Source organism: Alligator mississippiensis, chromosome 9, assembly GCF_030867095.1.
Source record: "Alligator mississippiensis isolate rAllMis1 chromosome 9, rAllMis1, whole genome shotgun sequence".
NCBI classification, from domain to species: Eukaryota; Metazoa; Chordata; order Crocodylia; family Alligatoridae; genus Alligator; species Alligator mississippiensis.
The window spans coordinates 66,513,323-66,526,997 of NC_081832.1; the positions used below are offsets into that span (position 1 = coordinate 66,513,323).

A 13,675-nucleotide genomic window follows, 5' to 3' on the forward strand; every position below is an offset into this window, starting at 1 on the left:
CTGGGCTCTGTGGCAGGCGGCAGAAACCTGCCCAGAGCCTGGGCTAGCTGTGGCAAGTGGCCGGGAGGCTGCAAGTCATTACACCAGGCTCCACAAAGCTCCAGCCCAGCTTGTTGCTGGCATTGGGTGCACCTGTGCCTCGGAGCAGACAGCAGGGGAGCTACAAGGGGCTCGATCCTGGTTGTGGCAGCACAGCCCTGGCCCCTTTCCTGCTGTCTGCCCAGAGATGTGCGTGCACCTGTTGCCAGCAACAAGCCAGTCCAGGGCTCTGCAGACCTCAGTGAAGCAGCTTGCAGCCTCCTCGCTGCCAGCCACAGCTAGCCTGGGCTCTGGGCGAGCCCCTGCCACCTGCCACAGAGCCTGGGCTGTTCACAGCAGGTGGCAGGGAGATCTCAAGCTGCTGCACTGAGGCTTAGGAGCCCCAGCCTAGCTCAATGCTAGCAGCGGGTACATGTGTGCCTCCATGCAGACAGCATGGAAGGGGCCAGGGCTGTGCTGCCACAACAAGGATTGGGCCCCTTGTGGCTCCCCTGCTGCCTGCCCATGGCATGCCAATATCTTACAAGCAAGGTTGGGGTGTTTTTGGCAATCAGCCCAAAAACATTGCCAGCCCCTGCCATAGCTTCTCCAAACTAGAAGTACATTCACTATATGCAAAAAGCCCCATATATGATGAGGGGCATAGAAACCTGCCATTCTGGATCACAGCAATGTTCCCTTGAGTTCAGCATCCTGCCACTGCCAGTGAACAGGTGTCCTTCTTTAAAGACAAAAGTAAAATCCTTGGAGAGCTGCTGTGTAGTACTTTAGCACCAAATGCACAGGTCTTCCTGAAAACAGTGATCAACTTACGACCTGAACGGAAGGGCCAGGTCATGGGCAGCCAAGTCTGGGGCCAGTCAGGGATCAAGATGGCAATTAGAGTCAAAAGAAGTAAGCAGAATTCAGGGACAAGCCATCAGGAAACCAGGAGATCAAGCAGAGAGTAGAGTCAGGGCATAAGCCCAAGTACAGGGAAACTAGATCAAAAGTGGATTGTTAGTCAAGTGAAAATTGTGGACAGCACTAGTCATGATCCTAGAGGAAAAGGAAGCCTAGATGGAAAAGGAGTCATGAATGAAATCAGACTACAGAATCTGCAGAGATGTCCAGAGTAGGAATGTATAAATAAAAGAGGTAATTATAGATAAAGGCAAGTTTCACCCAAGCAAAGGCTGTCATTTGCCATAAGCCAAAGCCATAGTGTCTCTCTATTCCAGGGACTAAAAGAAAGCTCATCCAAAGACCAGCCCAGCAACTTGTGTTGATCTTTTCTACAAATAACAACTGTAAGCTTATGGTGGATGTTTACGTGGGGACTTCAACCTCAACAAGTTATGTGGATGAGGCTTTTAATATGCCAGGACACGAGACAAAGTGGTTGAGGTGAGGTAATGAAAAGCAAAGGATAGGAGACTGGAAGATTGAATAGAATCCAAAAGATCTAGTCAAAGAGCAACAGATGGAAATATCTTTATCACCTTCTTACAGGTTTTATTTTCTTTTTGACACCATCTTGTAGACGGCATAACCTCAGGGGGACACATGCAGGCAGAGAAGTCCAGACTGGCTTGTTTACACACAACATGACTATGGCTGTACCAAAGAGGGAATACAGAGGTTGGACACTGCAGCACAAACTCATGCCAGGAAATCAGAGTTCGACTCCAAAATCTTTCTTGGAAAAGACAAAGACAAATTCTGAAATCAGTCCCTAATGTGGCCAGGCATCTGATACAACTAAAAGCCCCATGTGGCCTCAAAAATCAGGGTTATGCCAAATGATCCACATGCTGTATGGGTTAAGGAAATGAATATTGTATGGAACATATAATGCAGTAATACTGCCAGCTTCTGCTCTTTGTGCAAAGGTTTCAAAAGCTTCAAGGTTTGGAGGAGACCCACAGCCCTGTGTTCCTTGGCAGTCCTTTCTTTCCAGAGGGCTATTTCAGCTTGCTGAGGCTGCACACACATGAATGGTGCCTGTGCCTCTGAAGGGCATCAGATTCTAATGTTACGTTGGGCAATCACTAACTGACTGACTTGTAGCATGTATTTTTGCAATATCCGGGTTGTGCTTTTAATAGGTCAATTGTATGAAGGCCACAGTAGCAGAAACATATTGTATGATCCAACACGGAAGGTGTTGCATAGTGATTACAGAAAAGGGGTTGAGAATAAGAACTAGTGGATTCTTGTGTTTGCTTCTGACTTACTGTGTAGCATTGGCTGAGTCATTTAGGCTGACATTTTCAGTTGTCCACTGATTTGGCATGTCTCAGCTTTTTTGGAGCATAGCTTAGGACAGCTGGGGGAATGCCTGCTCACAGTTCCAATTCAAAGTCCTAGAGGCTAACCCCACAAAAAGGTGTGGACGGTGAAATGTCAAAGCACCTAATTTTTCAACACTTTCCCAATTATTGGAATCCACAGCTCCAGCTTAGGCGCTGAAGCTCCCTCTGCAAAACACAGGGGCAGCTGATGAGCCAAGAATGGGATTCACAAAAGCCAGCATGTAGTGTGAGGAGCCAACTAAGAAAGCCAACAGAGAATGCTTGAGGACACAAGCCTGTCCTTATCAAGGATTGCCCCAATCTTAACCCTTTCTTGGAGCAAGACTCATATGCCAGCCCTTCCTCCAACAAATGGCCAGAAGAGGAGGGGGTAAATACATATTATAAAAAACTTAGACATTAAGGGAAGAAAGGACTGGAATTCATGGTTTCTCTTTTCAGGGGAGGGCCCGCATGCAACCCCCAACTCACAGGCCAGATATGGCCTGCTGTCCAGTGTCATCCAGTCCATGGAGCTCCCCACAGGTCCAAACATTTGGCAGCAAAAGAGCACTGTTTCCCCCCCCCCCCTCCCAATTCTTGGACTGTGGGGAGCCCTCAGCCCTGCACACTGGATCAGACACCTGATCCCAGCAGACAGGGCCAGGCAGGAGTGATGCCAGGTCTCAGGGCCCACTCTCAGTGTGGGGAGCTGGGGGGGTAGTGCCAGCCCCCTCTCCCCTCTCAAAGACCAGTCCCAGGGCACAGAGGTAGGAGGGAGCAATGCTGGGCTCCAAGGCCTGCTCCCAGCACTAGAGGCAGGGGTGGGGTGGTGCTGAGCCCCACGACCCAATCCTGGTGCACAGAGCTCAATCCAGCCCATAGACTAGTCTTGCCCCACTCATCTGGTCCGTAGGGCCAAAAGGTTAAGCACCACTGGGCTAGAATATCATATTCGCCCACTTGCCTTCCCTCTCTCCCTAGCCCCATGTACGGTTCTGGGCTTTTAATTGGTTGCTTTTCTCAAGATTTTTGTTACTTTTTTATAATGAAGATTAATAAAAGCTTTTTTAAAAAGGGTCTGTCTCTGCTGAAGATCAGATAGGCAAAAAATGGCTAATACATTGATCCTGACAGAGCATAAGGCACCCAATTGCTCAGCACTGTCAAGACTCAGCATTTCTGGGCATGCTTGGCTTTGGGAACTTTACTGCTCAGAAGTCTCCAGGGCAAGGTGGCAAATTTTGAACTTAGTCCCCCTTCAGGAACTGTATGATGGCATTTAAGTGCCTGAGCATTTTGTGGATCAAGCTTCAGGCATCTCAGCAAAAATTAGGCAATGAGGCCTGACAATCTCTGTGCTCACATGTGCCAATTTAACAGTGCACAGGAAATTGGAAATCCCCCAACTGTCCAAGGCAGGTTTATGCCACGTGGTTCCAGAAGGAAAACAAAACCCCAGTCTAATTCAATGAGGTGGGTTTTGTCTTTATATTATCTTAAAACAATGAAAATGAGAGCAATGTATTCCAATGTTCCCGTAATGATAGAGAACAATGACAGATTATTAGGAAATTGTTTTTAAAAATGTTCCCAGGAATTAGAACCTGAAGTTCTAATCCAAATTCTAGGCAGACAAGGTTCTTTGGGTGAATCTGGTTATCTTTTATTAAACCAGCTTAAATAGTTGGAAAAAAAAATTTAGCAAGCTTTCAGGCTTAAAAACCCTTCATCAGGCTGAGGAACCATCTGCAGTTGGTGTGTGCTTTTTCCGGATGGAAGGAATAGTAAAGAGGCCAGAGGCTGGGCTGCAGCGAGACAGGCAGTCAGTGAAGATGTAGAGGAGTGAGTGGGTGAGAGACAGGCTGGGGAGGAGGAGAAAAAAGGGGGATGAATAGTGGAGAGGTACCTGGGGAGTCAGATGTCAGGCAGGTTATAATGCGTCATAAATCCAACGTCTATATTTAGTCCATGATTTTTTGTATCCAGGAGGTTGATGAAGTGGAGTTCGTAGGCTCGTCTCTGAGAAGTGTTTTGTAAGTTCCCTTGGAGGATTAGAACTGAGATTGGAGACAGGGTGGTTTTCTTGTGAGAAATGTGCCCCCACCGGTAACTGGGTATTCTTGTCTTTGCTAGATTTCCAACGTGCGTTCATTCTGGTGCGCAGTTGTTGTTTGGTCTCTCCTTCGTATTTTCCATCAGGGCATTTGGTGCACTGGATGAGATATGTTACATTTCTGGAGGTGCAACTGTAAGATCCAGGGATGCTGATGGCTCTGTTGCGGGGTGTAGTGATTGTGGGGGTGGTGGGGACGTGTTGGCAGGTTTTGCATTTCTTGTCATGGCACGGTCTGGATCCATTCGGTGTGTTTTGGGCTGTAGGAAGTTTGCTTCTGGTGATGAGCTTAGAGAGGTTCGGTGCATGTTTGAAGGCTAGGATGGGTGGTTCTGGGAAGATCTCTTTAATAGGGTCTCTTTCTAGTATGGGTTGCAATTGTTTGAGGATTTTCTGATGGGTTCAAGGGAGGGGTGATATGTCATAACCAGCGGTGTGCAATTCATAGGGGGAGTTTCTTCTGTACTGCAGCAATTCTTCACATGGTATCCGGGTGGCTCTTTCAAACATGCAATTTATCTCTCTGGAAGAGTGTCCTTGTTGGGTGAAAGCCTTTTAAGATTGGTGAGGTGGCGATCCCAGGCGTTCTCTTCAGTGCAAATTCGGTGGTATCTGAGGGCTTGGCTGTATATCACAGCTTTCTTGGTGTGTTTCGGGTGATTGCTGGTTCTGTGCAGATATGTATGTTGGTCTGTGGGTTTCTTGTATAACGTGGTCTGTATTTTACCATTCTGGATACTGATAATCATGTCTAAAAAGGAGATGTTGGTGCTGGAGTATTTAACAGATACTCAGATGGAGGGATGGTGATTGTTCGATTTCTGATGGAACTCAATCAGAGATTGCAGGTTTTCAGTCTAAATGATGAAGATGTCATCGATATATCTTAAGAATAGCAAGGGTTTGATGGTGCAGTCCTCGAGGAATTCTTCTTCCAGGTGGCTCATAAAATGTTGGCATACTGTGGGGCCATTTTGGTGCCCATAGCTGTGCCTGTGATCTGGAGGAAGTGTTGGTTATTAAAAGTGAAATTGTTGTGTGTGAGGATGAAGTGTATAAGGTCAGTAATATCTTTGGGTCTGTACTCTGAGTTGTAATCTTGCACTTGTAGATATGTAAGGCAGGTTTGGATGCCATCCTGGTGTGACATGTTGGTATATAAGCTGGTAACATCCATCGTGGCTAGGAAGGTGTGGCTGGGAAGGTGGTCTATGTTTTTAAGTTTCCATAGAAAGTCTGTAGTGTCTTAGATAAAATTTGCTCTTTGGGTGACACGCGGTTTTAGGATTGATTCGACAAAACCTGATACTTCCTCAGTTAGGATCCCATGGTTGGATATGATAGGTCTGCTAGGGTTCCCTTGTTTGTGGATTTTAGGGAGCATATAAAAAGTCCCAAATTCTAGTTTCCCAGACACAGGATTTCTAGAGATCTTGGATTTCACTGGGAAATCTTGGAATTCCAGGGAAGTGCAGAAGCCCTGTGCAATATATAAGGTACCTGTCTGCACTGGCCTTTGACCACACATATGTTCATTTCCTCTCAGCTTTGTTCAGTTATCAGCTCAGAAGCATTGACTTTGCTGCTCTACCTTCCCCTGTTCCTGGCTGGCTAAAGCAGTCATTGTCTTTGACCCTCCCTTAGCTCATGCCTGATTCTGCTTTCACTTACATTGTTTTAATAGTGTAATTTCTATTGGTTTCAGTTGGATTACTCCTGACATTTGCCAGTTCAAAAGACCTAGTCTCTTTCCTGGAAAAAAACCCTTTATAGATGTTTATCAGTACTTGCAGATTCCTATGGAAATTCCCATCAAAGTGCGCTGACTCTAATCTGGGAGACCTGCAAATACAGGCTGAAAAATGGGAAAAGCATATTCCAGTTCCCAAGTACCCCAGAACTGTAGGGTGTGATTCTAAATTTGGATCCAAATACTCTGTCTCAAGCCCATCTATTTTATTTATCTTACCTCCGCTGTTCTGATTGCGATTTGGGTTTAGACTGTCAACCCCATGACTCAGCCCCATCTCCCAATTTGTAAATCCCACACTGTACAGTTTGGATCTTTGCCTCTTCTTTTTTTTTGCCACCGATATACCTTTTTTAGCTCTAAAAGCAAAGTCACTTCACTCTGACCCTTCACTGCAAACTTAGAGATCAAAACGACCTGGCCGGGGTCGTTTGACCCCAGCATTCTTTCCTGCCCATGGCAGGGGGTCGGACTTGATGATCTGCTCAGGTGTCTTCTGACCCGACCTACTATGTAACTATGAAATCTCAACAAGACATGGCAGTGGAAGATGGATATTTTCAGGCCTAGCCATTTTGAAGGACTGGTTGTGAAAGAGGTGAGTCAGAGAGTCCTGGTACATCTTGCAACCAAAAGACCAAAGGGGATTACTGAGGGAGAGAAATAGAGAAGCTGCAGCAAGTGTGACTTACAGGAAAAAAGAACAAGGAAATGGATTTTGGTGTTGTTTTTCTTAGCTGACGAATTTAAGAAGCGAGCCGATGAGCTGTTCAGCAGAAAAAGGTGCCAGTTCCATATTCCTCCAGCAAACACAATGCACAAGGAAAAAAAAAGGCATCAATGGTTAAAAATACAATATGTTTTGTCCTGCTCAAAGGAGGTGGCTTTTTCTGAGCTGGCTCCACACCCTGAAAGGATTAAAAGCATTTAGCTTTTCTTCTTTGTATCATGGAAATCATTTGACAACAGGCCTCCAGCTGGGCCTTGTGAGTTAATGGAGAAGGCGCTGAAAGCACCAAGGATTCAAGTGCCCGGGAGTGGGCAAGGTGAAGTCTGTCCCAGCTGGTGAAGGGGACACAGGAAAACAAGGCTGGTGGTATTCTCAGTGAGACTTTTTTTTAAATTCAAATGTATTTCTATATAGAGAGAGAGAGAGTTATATATATACACATCCTCGGTCATAAGCTTTCCATCACACATCTTAAAACTGCATTAAGAAACCCGCAATTCCCGTTACAATAAATGCATCCAATCCCCTGCGCCCCTGTGGACCCTCCCTCCCCCCTTACCTACCCAAATCGCAGCCCTTTAGTCCAAACCCCAATTTGGTGTTTACATTCTCGTTCATTCACTGTCCTTGTCGCTGGCACTGTCACTGTCATTTCCCCTGCTGCTGATCCTGTTGTAGTCCTTCGCACTGTCTCCAGGTCCAGTTGCATCTCTGTCCCCTTTGTTCTCTCTGTCCACTTCTCTGGACAACCTGCACCACGTGAAAGAGTGACAGGAGTCAGGCTGATGACAAGGGAGGCAGCGATGTGCAGACACCTGACTGAGCGGCAGGGGTCCCAGGCAACGCGTTTCAGCCAGTTTGTGTCCTGTGTCAGGAGCACCCTGTGGCAATGCAGAAACCTCCTGGTATACAGGCATGCTGAGCCCAAAGAAACAGACCATGTTAAAATGTTTCTGAGCAAACTTCAGAAATCGATGAGCAAAGTTGAAGACATAGCCAACTCCATCTGGATTCTCAGTGGGACACTGCACCTCCAGTGGTGAATGCTGGATAAGACAGATCAGTGCAAGAAGTCAAAGCACTCCCTTAGCAAAGGGCAGCAGCCTACAAACAGAGACCACAGGGCAACACTTACACTTACGGCAGCTGAACCCACAGAAAATAGAGGGCAAATTGAAACAAGTGATATATCAGCATGTGTTTTTGTTTGTTTGTTTTAAAGAAATGAAGCTGCTGTTCCCAGGGTCTCCTTTCATCTCACGCAAGGAATGCTCAGGTGTTCAGTGACCTCACCTGAGCAGGAAAAGGGAGGGGACAATACAGTAAAAGCCAGAGGACAAGCAAGAGTCTATTTGAATACCCCTCCAGAGAACAAAACCAGTCAGATATGCATGCATTACAGATAAGCACTCCAGTGTCAGAAGAAAACCAAAGAGGTCTTTCCTGATACCTCAGCGTGAATAATGACACTGTCTACAATTTGTAGGATAGCACAGAAGAAGAGTTTTTGATGGGGAGTAGGGGATAGAGATGATACTGTTACTAAATACTGGAACATATTAACCCAGCTGGGAAATAAATCTTAATGGAGAGGAGTTAATTTAAGAACATTTAACAATGCTTTGTTTCTGCATATCTCAAAGCACTTTATAAAGGTGGCAAAGCATTATCACCCCATTATACAGACAAAGAAACTGAGTTGCATCTGGATTTCAGTTTAGCCCAGGGTCGGACAACAAATCAGTGGAAGAGATTGGAAAAGAACCCATAAAATTTAGAGACTCCCTAGCTTGTCCCTGCAGACATATGGCTGAGGGCAAGGAAAACTTGGGGGCATCCAAACCCCAAGTCTCCAGGCTTGGACCTGCACATAGGATGCCCGCCAAAGCATTTGGAAATATCTGAATACCCAGGCGGGGGTGGAGGATGTTTGCTGGTAGCAGGACCACATATGGTTCTTGAATGACTCACGTGGATTTGGAACTGATTTGGCTGATTTGACTTGGACATGAAAAATTTTCCTTAAAAAGAAAACAACCCCCCCCCCCCCACACTAAAATTTAGAACGTCTGACTTCTAGTCCTGTGCCCCATCCAACAGACAGAGAGTAAAAGCCTAATTCCAATACCAAAGAAGTTGACAGCATGATGATAAGGTTTGCCTCTTAGTACTATGGAAATTGAACTTTAGTGTTAATATCCAGCAGGCACAGAAAATAATTCCCTTACGCTTACCTTGATTAGGAGTGCATTTGGCTTTATTTGTATTTTGCTTTCTTGAGAGCATTGTTTCTGCTGGAGGTAGGGAACTGGGCCTCATCAATCAATGATCTGAATCAGTATTGCAAACTTTGTCCTCTTATATAAGAATCGCAGATATGGTAACAACTATTGACATCAATGCTGACCATAGCATACTTTGATCAACGTGATGTAAGACGAAGGGTGCAAAACTGTGCTCAACAATTTAGCCCTTTTCTTTTATTAGGATGAATCTCCTAGAAACAAAGCAAAAGAACCAACTTTTCCAAAATCAAATCTGCAAGCTTTGCTGCACCTACAAACCTACAAAGTAGCTTCATTGTGCATCCTGAAACACAACTGGGAAATTAAGGCGGTGTGCAGCTGGAGAGATAATGAGAACAGATAGTTATCCTTGTCATCTACATTTTTCTACAGGGATATATTTTGTTCTTTCAAGGTTATCCTACAAAATGTCCTTGTGCCATAGTATACCTCAGCAAATTCAGCCATCAGGGAATAGGTACAGTAAGTAGATCAACTTTCTTATGTTAGCCTTTAATAGCAAATTCTCTCATTACGTCACAAGGGCATTCAGAGCAATATTTATAAAGGACACACGTCAAGCTCATGGTAAGATGCAGATAATTGGAAATTATTTCCTCCATCAGAAAAGTGAAATGGCTTATAGACTTTTCTGTTACAACCCAGAAAAAAATGCCCTGCAGCTGCCTCCGTCCAGACCAGAGCATGATGTTCAGGGATTCATAGTGGATCAGCCCCAACCTGATTTCATGGAAGTCAGTAAGGGGCAAATTTTTAAGATCTCAAGAGTCAATCGCTGAGCTCTACCTTGCTGATAGGTCCATTTTGCAGGAGGCACTGCTAACACCTATGGTCTTTCCCAGTCAGAAACTGAATCGGAACCTGGAGACATTTTCTGTTTCTCTAGATGTATGCCCAGTTGAGCGCGCACAGCTTTTCAAAGACTTCATGGGAAGTTACTATGTTCCCAACGGCTCCCAGATCATTTGTCTAACTCATTAAAATCCATATGCCCCCTTTTGACATATGTCAGTGGCTTCCAAGAAGACCCTTCCCCCATCAACAAGCTACACAGCAGCCTCTGTAGCTGGAAAAGAGCATCGACACTGCAGAGGATTCTACTGAGAGCAAGACAGAAATGCGAATCCCCCTTAAGAGAATATAATTTTTTTTAATTCAAATTATCTTCTAATTCCTCACACAGAATCTGGAGTTTAACATCAATTCTCTACTTTAAAAGTCTTGCTTTTCTGAAGAGAAAGTAAAAATCTCCACTCCTCTGTCAATAGATCTAATTCACAGGTTTTAAAAAAACCCTCTTTCACCTCATTTTTAACCACTACAGGTGACAAGACATATGACATCACTGGGTTTATGCAAACAGATTTGGAAGCCTCTTTATACTCACTTGGACTGTGGGGTATAATTTGAATTTTGCACTCTCCTTAAGTTAGAATATGTTATTTATTATGTCCCCAAATATTTATCACTGGTGGGGTGGACTCAAGTGAGCTGTGTTAGCACAATGATTCTCGTTAAGTTTGATTTACATTCTTTTCCATTGTTTTCATTTTTGTACACTTAATTTGGTTTTTGTTCATTTTGTCTATATTGGCTGTGCTGTGGTTTTTCTGTGGTTTCGTTTATATGATAAAAAAATGTAACGCAAAAATCATTTGAGAAAGCAAAAACAAAGACCGTTTGAGATTTAATTTATCCCTCAAGTAACTGGATTTTTAGCAAGCCAAGGGCAAAGGGCTGACAACAGAACATTTCTAAAAACATCTGTATTACCTCCCCATGCAAACAGAGTGACCCAGTTTGGGTGTGCAATTATTATAATTTATAATAATAGTATTAAAATACTACCAAATGGACTGTCACAGCTAATCCCTCCTTAACCCAGAGATTATCTGGATCAACAGGAGTGTTTTCCATCTCTGTCTACGATGGTTCTAGGATTTATTGTTGTTTACACAGAAAATGTCTGAGGGTTAAAGTCCCCAACTGTGAATTCATTGAGCTGCGCGTTATTAGTAATCTTTATGCCAACTTCCTGTTCAACGTTGGATATGTCATTAAAACTACTTGGGCTGGGGCTGCTCCCATCAAAGACATAGACAATTAATTTTCCCCTTTCCATAGCGATCACAGCAACACTTTACATGCTGAGGACTTATTTGTTAATGTTTGTAAAGAATTTACAATCCTGGGATGAGCAAAGCTTTATAGAAGAACAAAGTGTGTATGGCACTGTCCATACTTAAAAAAAGGCATAGCACTTGAGCCAAGATCAGCATATTTTAAGTCAGACCTAAACTATACAGTTTTGATGCCCGGAGTGCATTGGATGTTCAGACCCAAAAGATCAATTTGTTTGCTGTAGTTGAACGAGGCCACCAAGTCTGCTGAAAATGTGACTATGTATTAAGCAAAAGGCAAGGATTTCTTTGGGTGATATCTTTTATTAGACCAACTATGTAGCTGGGGTAAAGTTAGACAAGCTTTTGAATGTAAAACAGGTTGCAGGTCTTACATTCACAAGCTTGTCTAATGTTATCCCAACTACACAGTTGGCCCAAGAAAAGATATCACCCTAAGAAATCCTTGCCTCTCATGTAATTTCTGGACCATCATGGCTACAATGTCACTCTCACACAACTATGTATTATTTATTGAATACTCACCACTGTTGCTGCCTAGAGCTGGATGGCATTCGTCAAATAAACCTTTTTATGACAAAAAACACAGATTTGGCAACAGTACAACATTTAGGGAATTTCTGCACATAAGATCTCAAGTAAATTCAAATGTTTGGGTTTTATTTTGTTTTTTTATTAAAGACAGCTTCTCTTTTTGAACAGTGGGCACTGGAGTTGCTCAACACTTCCTAGACTCAGGCCCCTAAAGGCAGAGCTGGGTGAACTGCTTCAATACCAGCTAAATAGGTCCAGCCCTTGGGTTCCTGCCAAGCAGCCAATCTAGCCCCAGCCAGGCGCTCTCACCTTGTGACAATCATCGGGATGTCAGTAGCAAGAAACAATACACCCACCAATTACTTGAAGCCTGTAGCAAAGCAAAATGGATGCATTATAGAAAAGAAAGAATGAAATTCTGCTGAGCAGAGTTTTGAACAACCCTGAAGGGCTTACGAGGAGATCCAGAAGGCAAGGAGGGTGCTGTAAAAAAATGCCTGAGACAAAAGCAAGCTGCAGTTTTCTGGGTTAACTGCCGGGATGCCAGTGCAAGGGGAGAGACAGAGTTTTCTTTGTCTGAACTCCTTCGGCCTCTGTTTCAGGAGAATGGCTGGTAACCAGCCTCGCATTGTGCGAACAGGCCTGGCTGACACTATTTGCACAAATGGCTGAGTTGACGAAGACAAAATAAGGAATTCTTGGAGATTTTGGGCAGTGAGGTATCTACTGGAACAGCCCCCAGATGCAAAAGACCGCAGTTTTGTTTCTGTCTTGTGGATCAAAATGGAAAATCCAATTGTGTGACGTAGCTCTTTTGGACTGGGCCAGCTGCTGTGAATGAGCATCAGATGCCCTGGATACTGAAATTTCACTGGGCCAGAGACCTTCTCTTCATCTTGTGTTCCCAAAAAAGCATAACCTCCCATTCAATGCCTGAAAATGACTGAGGTCCAGAGAAACAAATAGACCACAGGAAGGGGTGAGAGAGCCCGTCTCTACCACATTAATTGAAAGGCAGAGACTAGATAAAAAGTTGATATAAAAACTGGTGTCATTCACAAAATCCGTCATTAATGAACTGGAGCGGTGAGTTTTCATTGCAGGGGAGTTTTCCAGGCAATGTTTCTATGATGTCTTTAATTCCAGCAAAAACAGGTTTTTAAGTTTTGTTTGGATTTAAACCTTTCCCTACAATGAATAACTGCATCTGCAACATGACAGCATTGTGTTGCTTCGTGAGAACCTGAGGGAGAGACTGGCTAAAAATAAAAGATGAGAGTCTGTTTTAAAATAAAAGATGAGATACAGGCAACAGGGAAAGAAAAGTCAAAACATGGAAGGGATGATTTTTGAATTTAAAGATGTTTTCAAATCGAGTAAAATAGGTTTAGTTAAAAGCTTATCTTAAATTCAGTTTATTTAAAATCTTATCTTAAAAAATGTTTTTTAACAATCAGTGTCTTATTGCTTGTTCATAACGTTAATGCCAGTGGCCCAGTTCCATGCTCTAACCTCATCAGATGACTTCATGATATAATTAGTTCAGAGGTGAAGTCAGGCTGGGAAGAAAAAAAAAAGTATAAACTAGTAAATATGGCAAGAAAGATGTTCAAAAGTGGAAAAGCATTCTACAAATCCAGTTCTATAGGCTGTAAATCTTGTCTTGATGTGAAAGTGACATGGTGCAAATTTACAACTAGCAGAGGCATCTCAAGATACACTGATATTCATTTAGCAGGAATGCTATAAGCTAATGCACTTCGACTGCAATTCCAGTTCTAGGCTT

General features: G+C 43.8%; 1 long non-coding RNA gene across 1 annotated transcript in view; it reads right to left on the reverse strand.

Annotated features, from left to right (window-relative positions):
* Positions 1 to 515: 515 nt before the first annotated feature.
* Positions 516 to 13,675, reverse strand: part of LOC109280905 (uncharacterized) — a 193,315-nt gene continuing 180,155 nt past the window's right edge. Inside the window, exon 5 of the long non-coding RNA XR_009464408.1 lies at positions 516 to 7,658. This is a non-coding gene — a long non-coding RNA (uncharacterized LOC109280905). The remainder of the gene's footprint in view (positions 7,659 to 13,675) is intronic.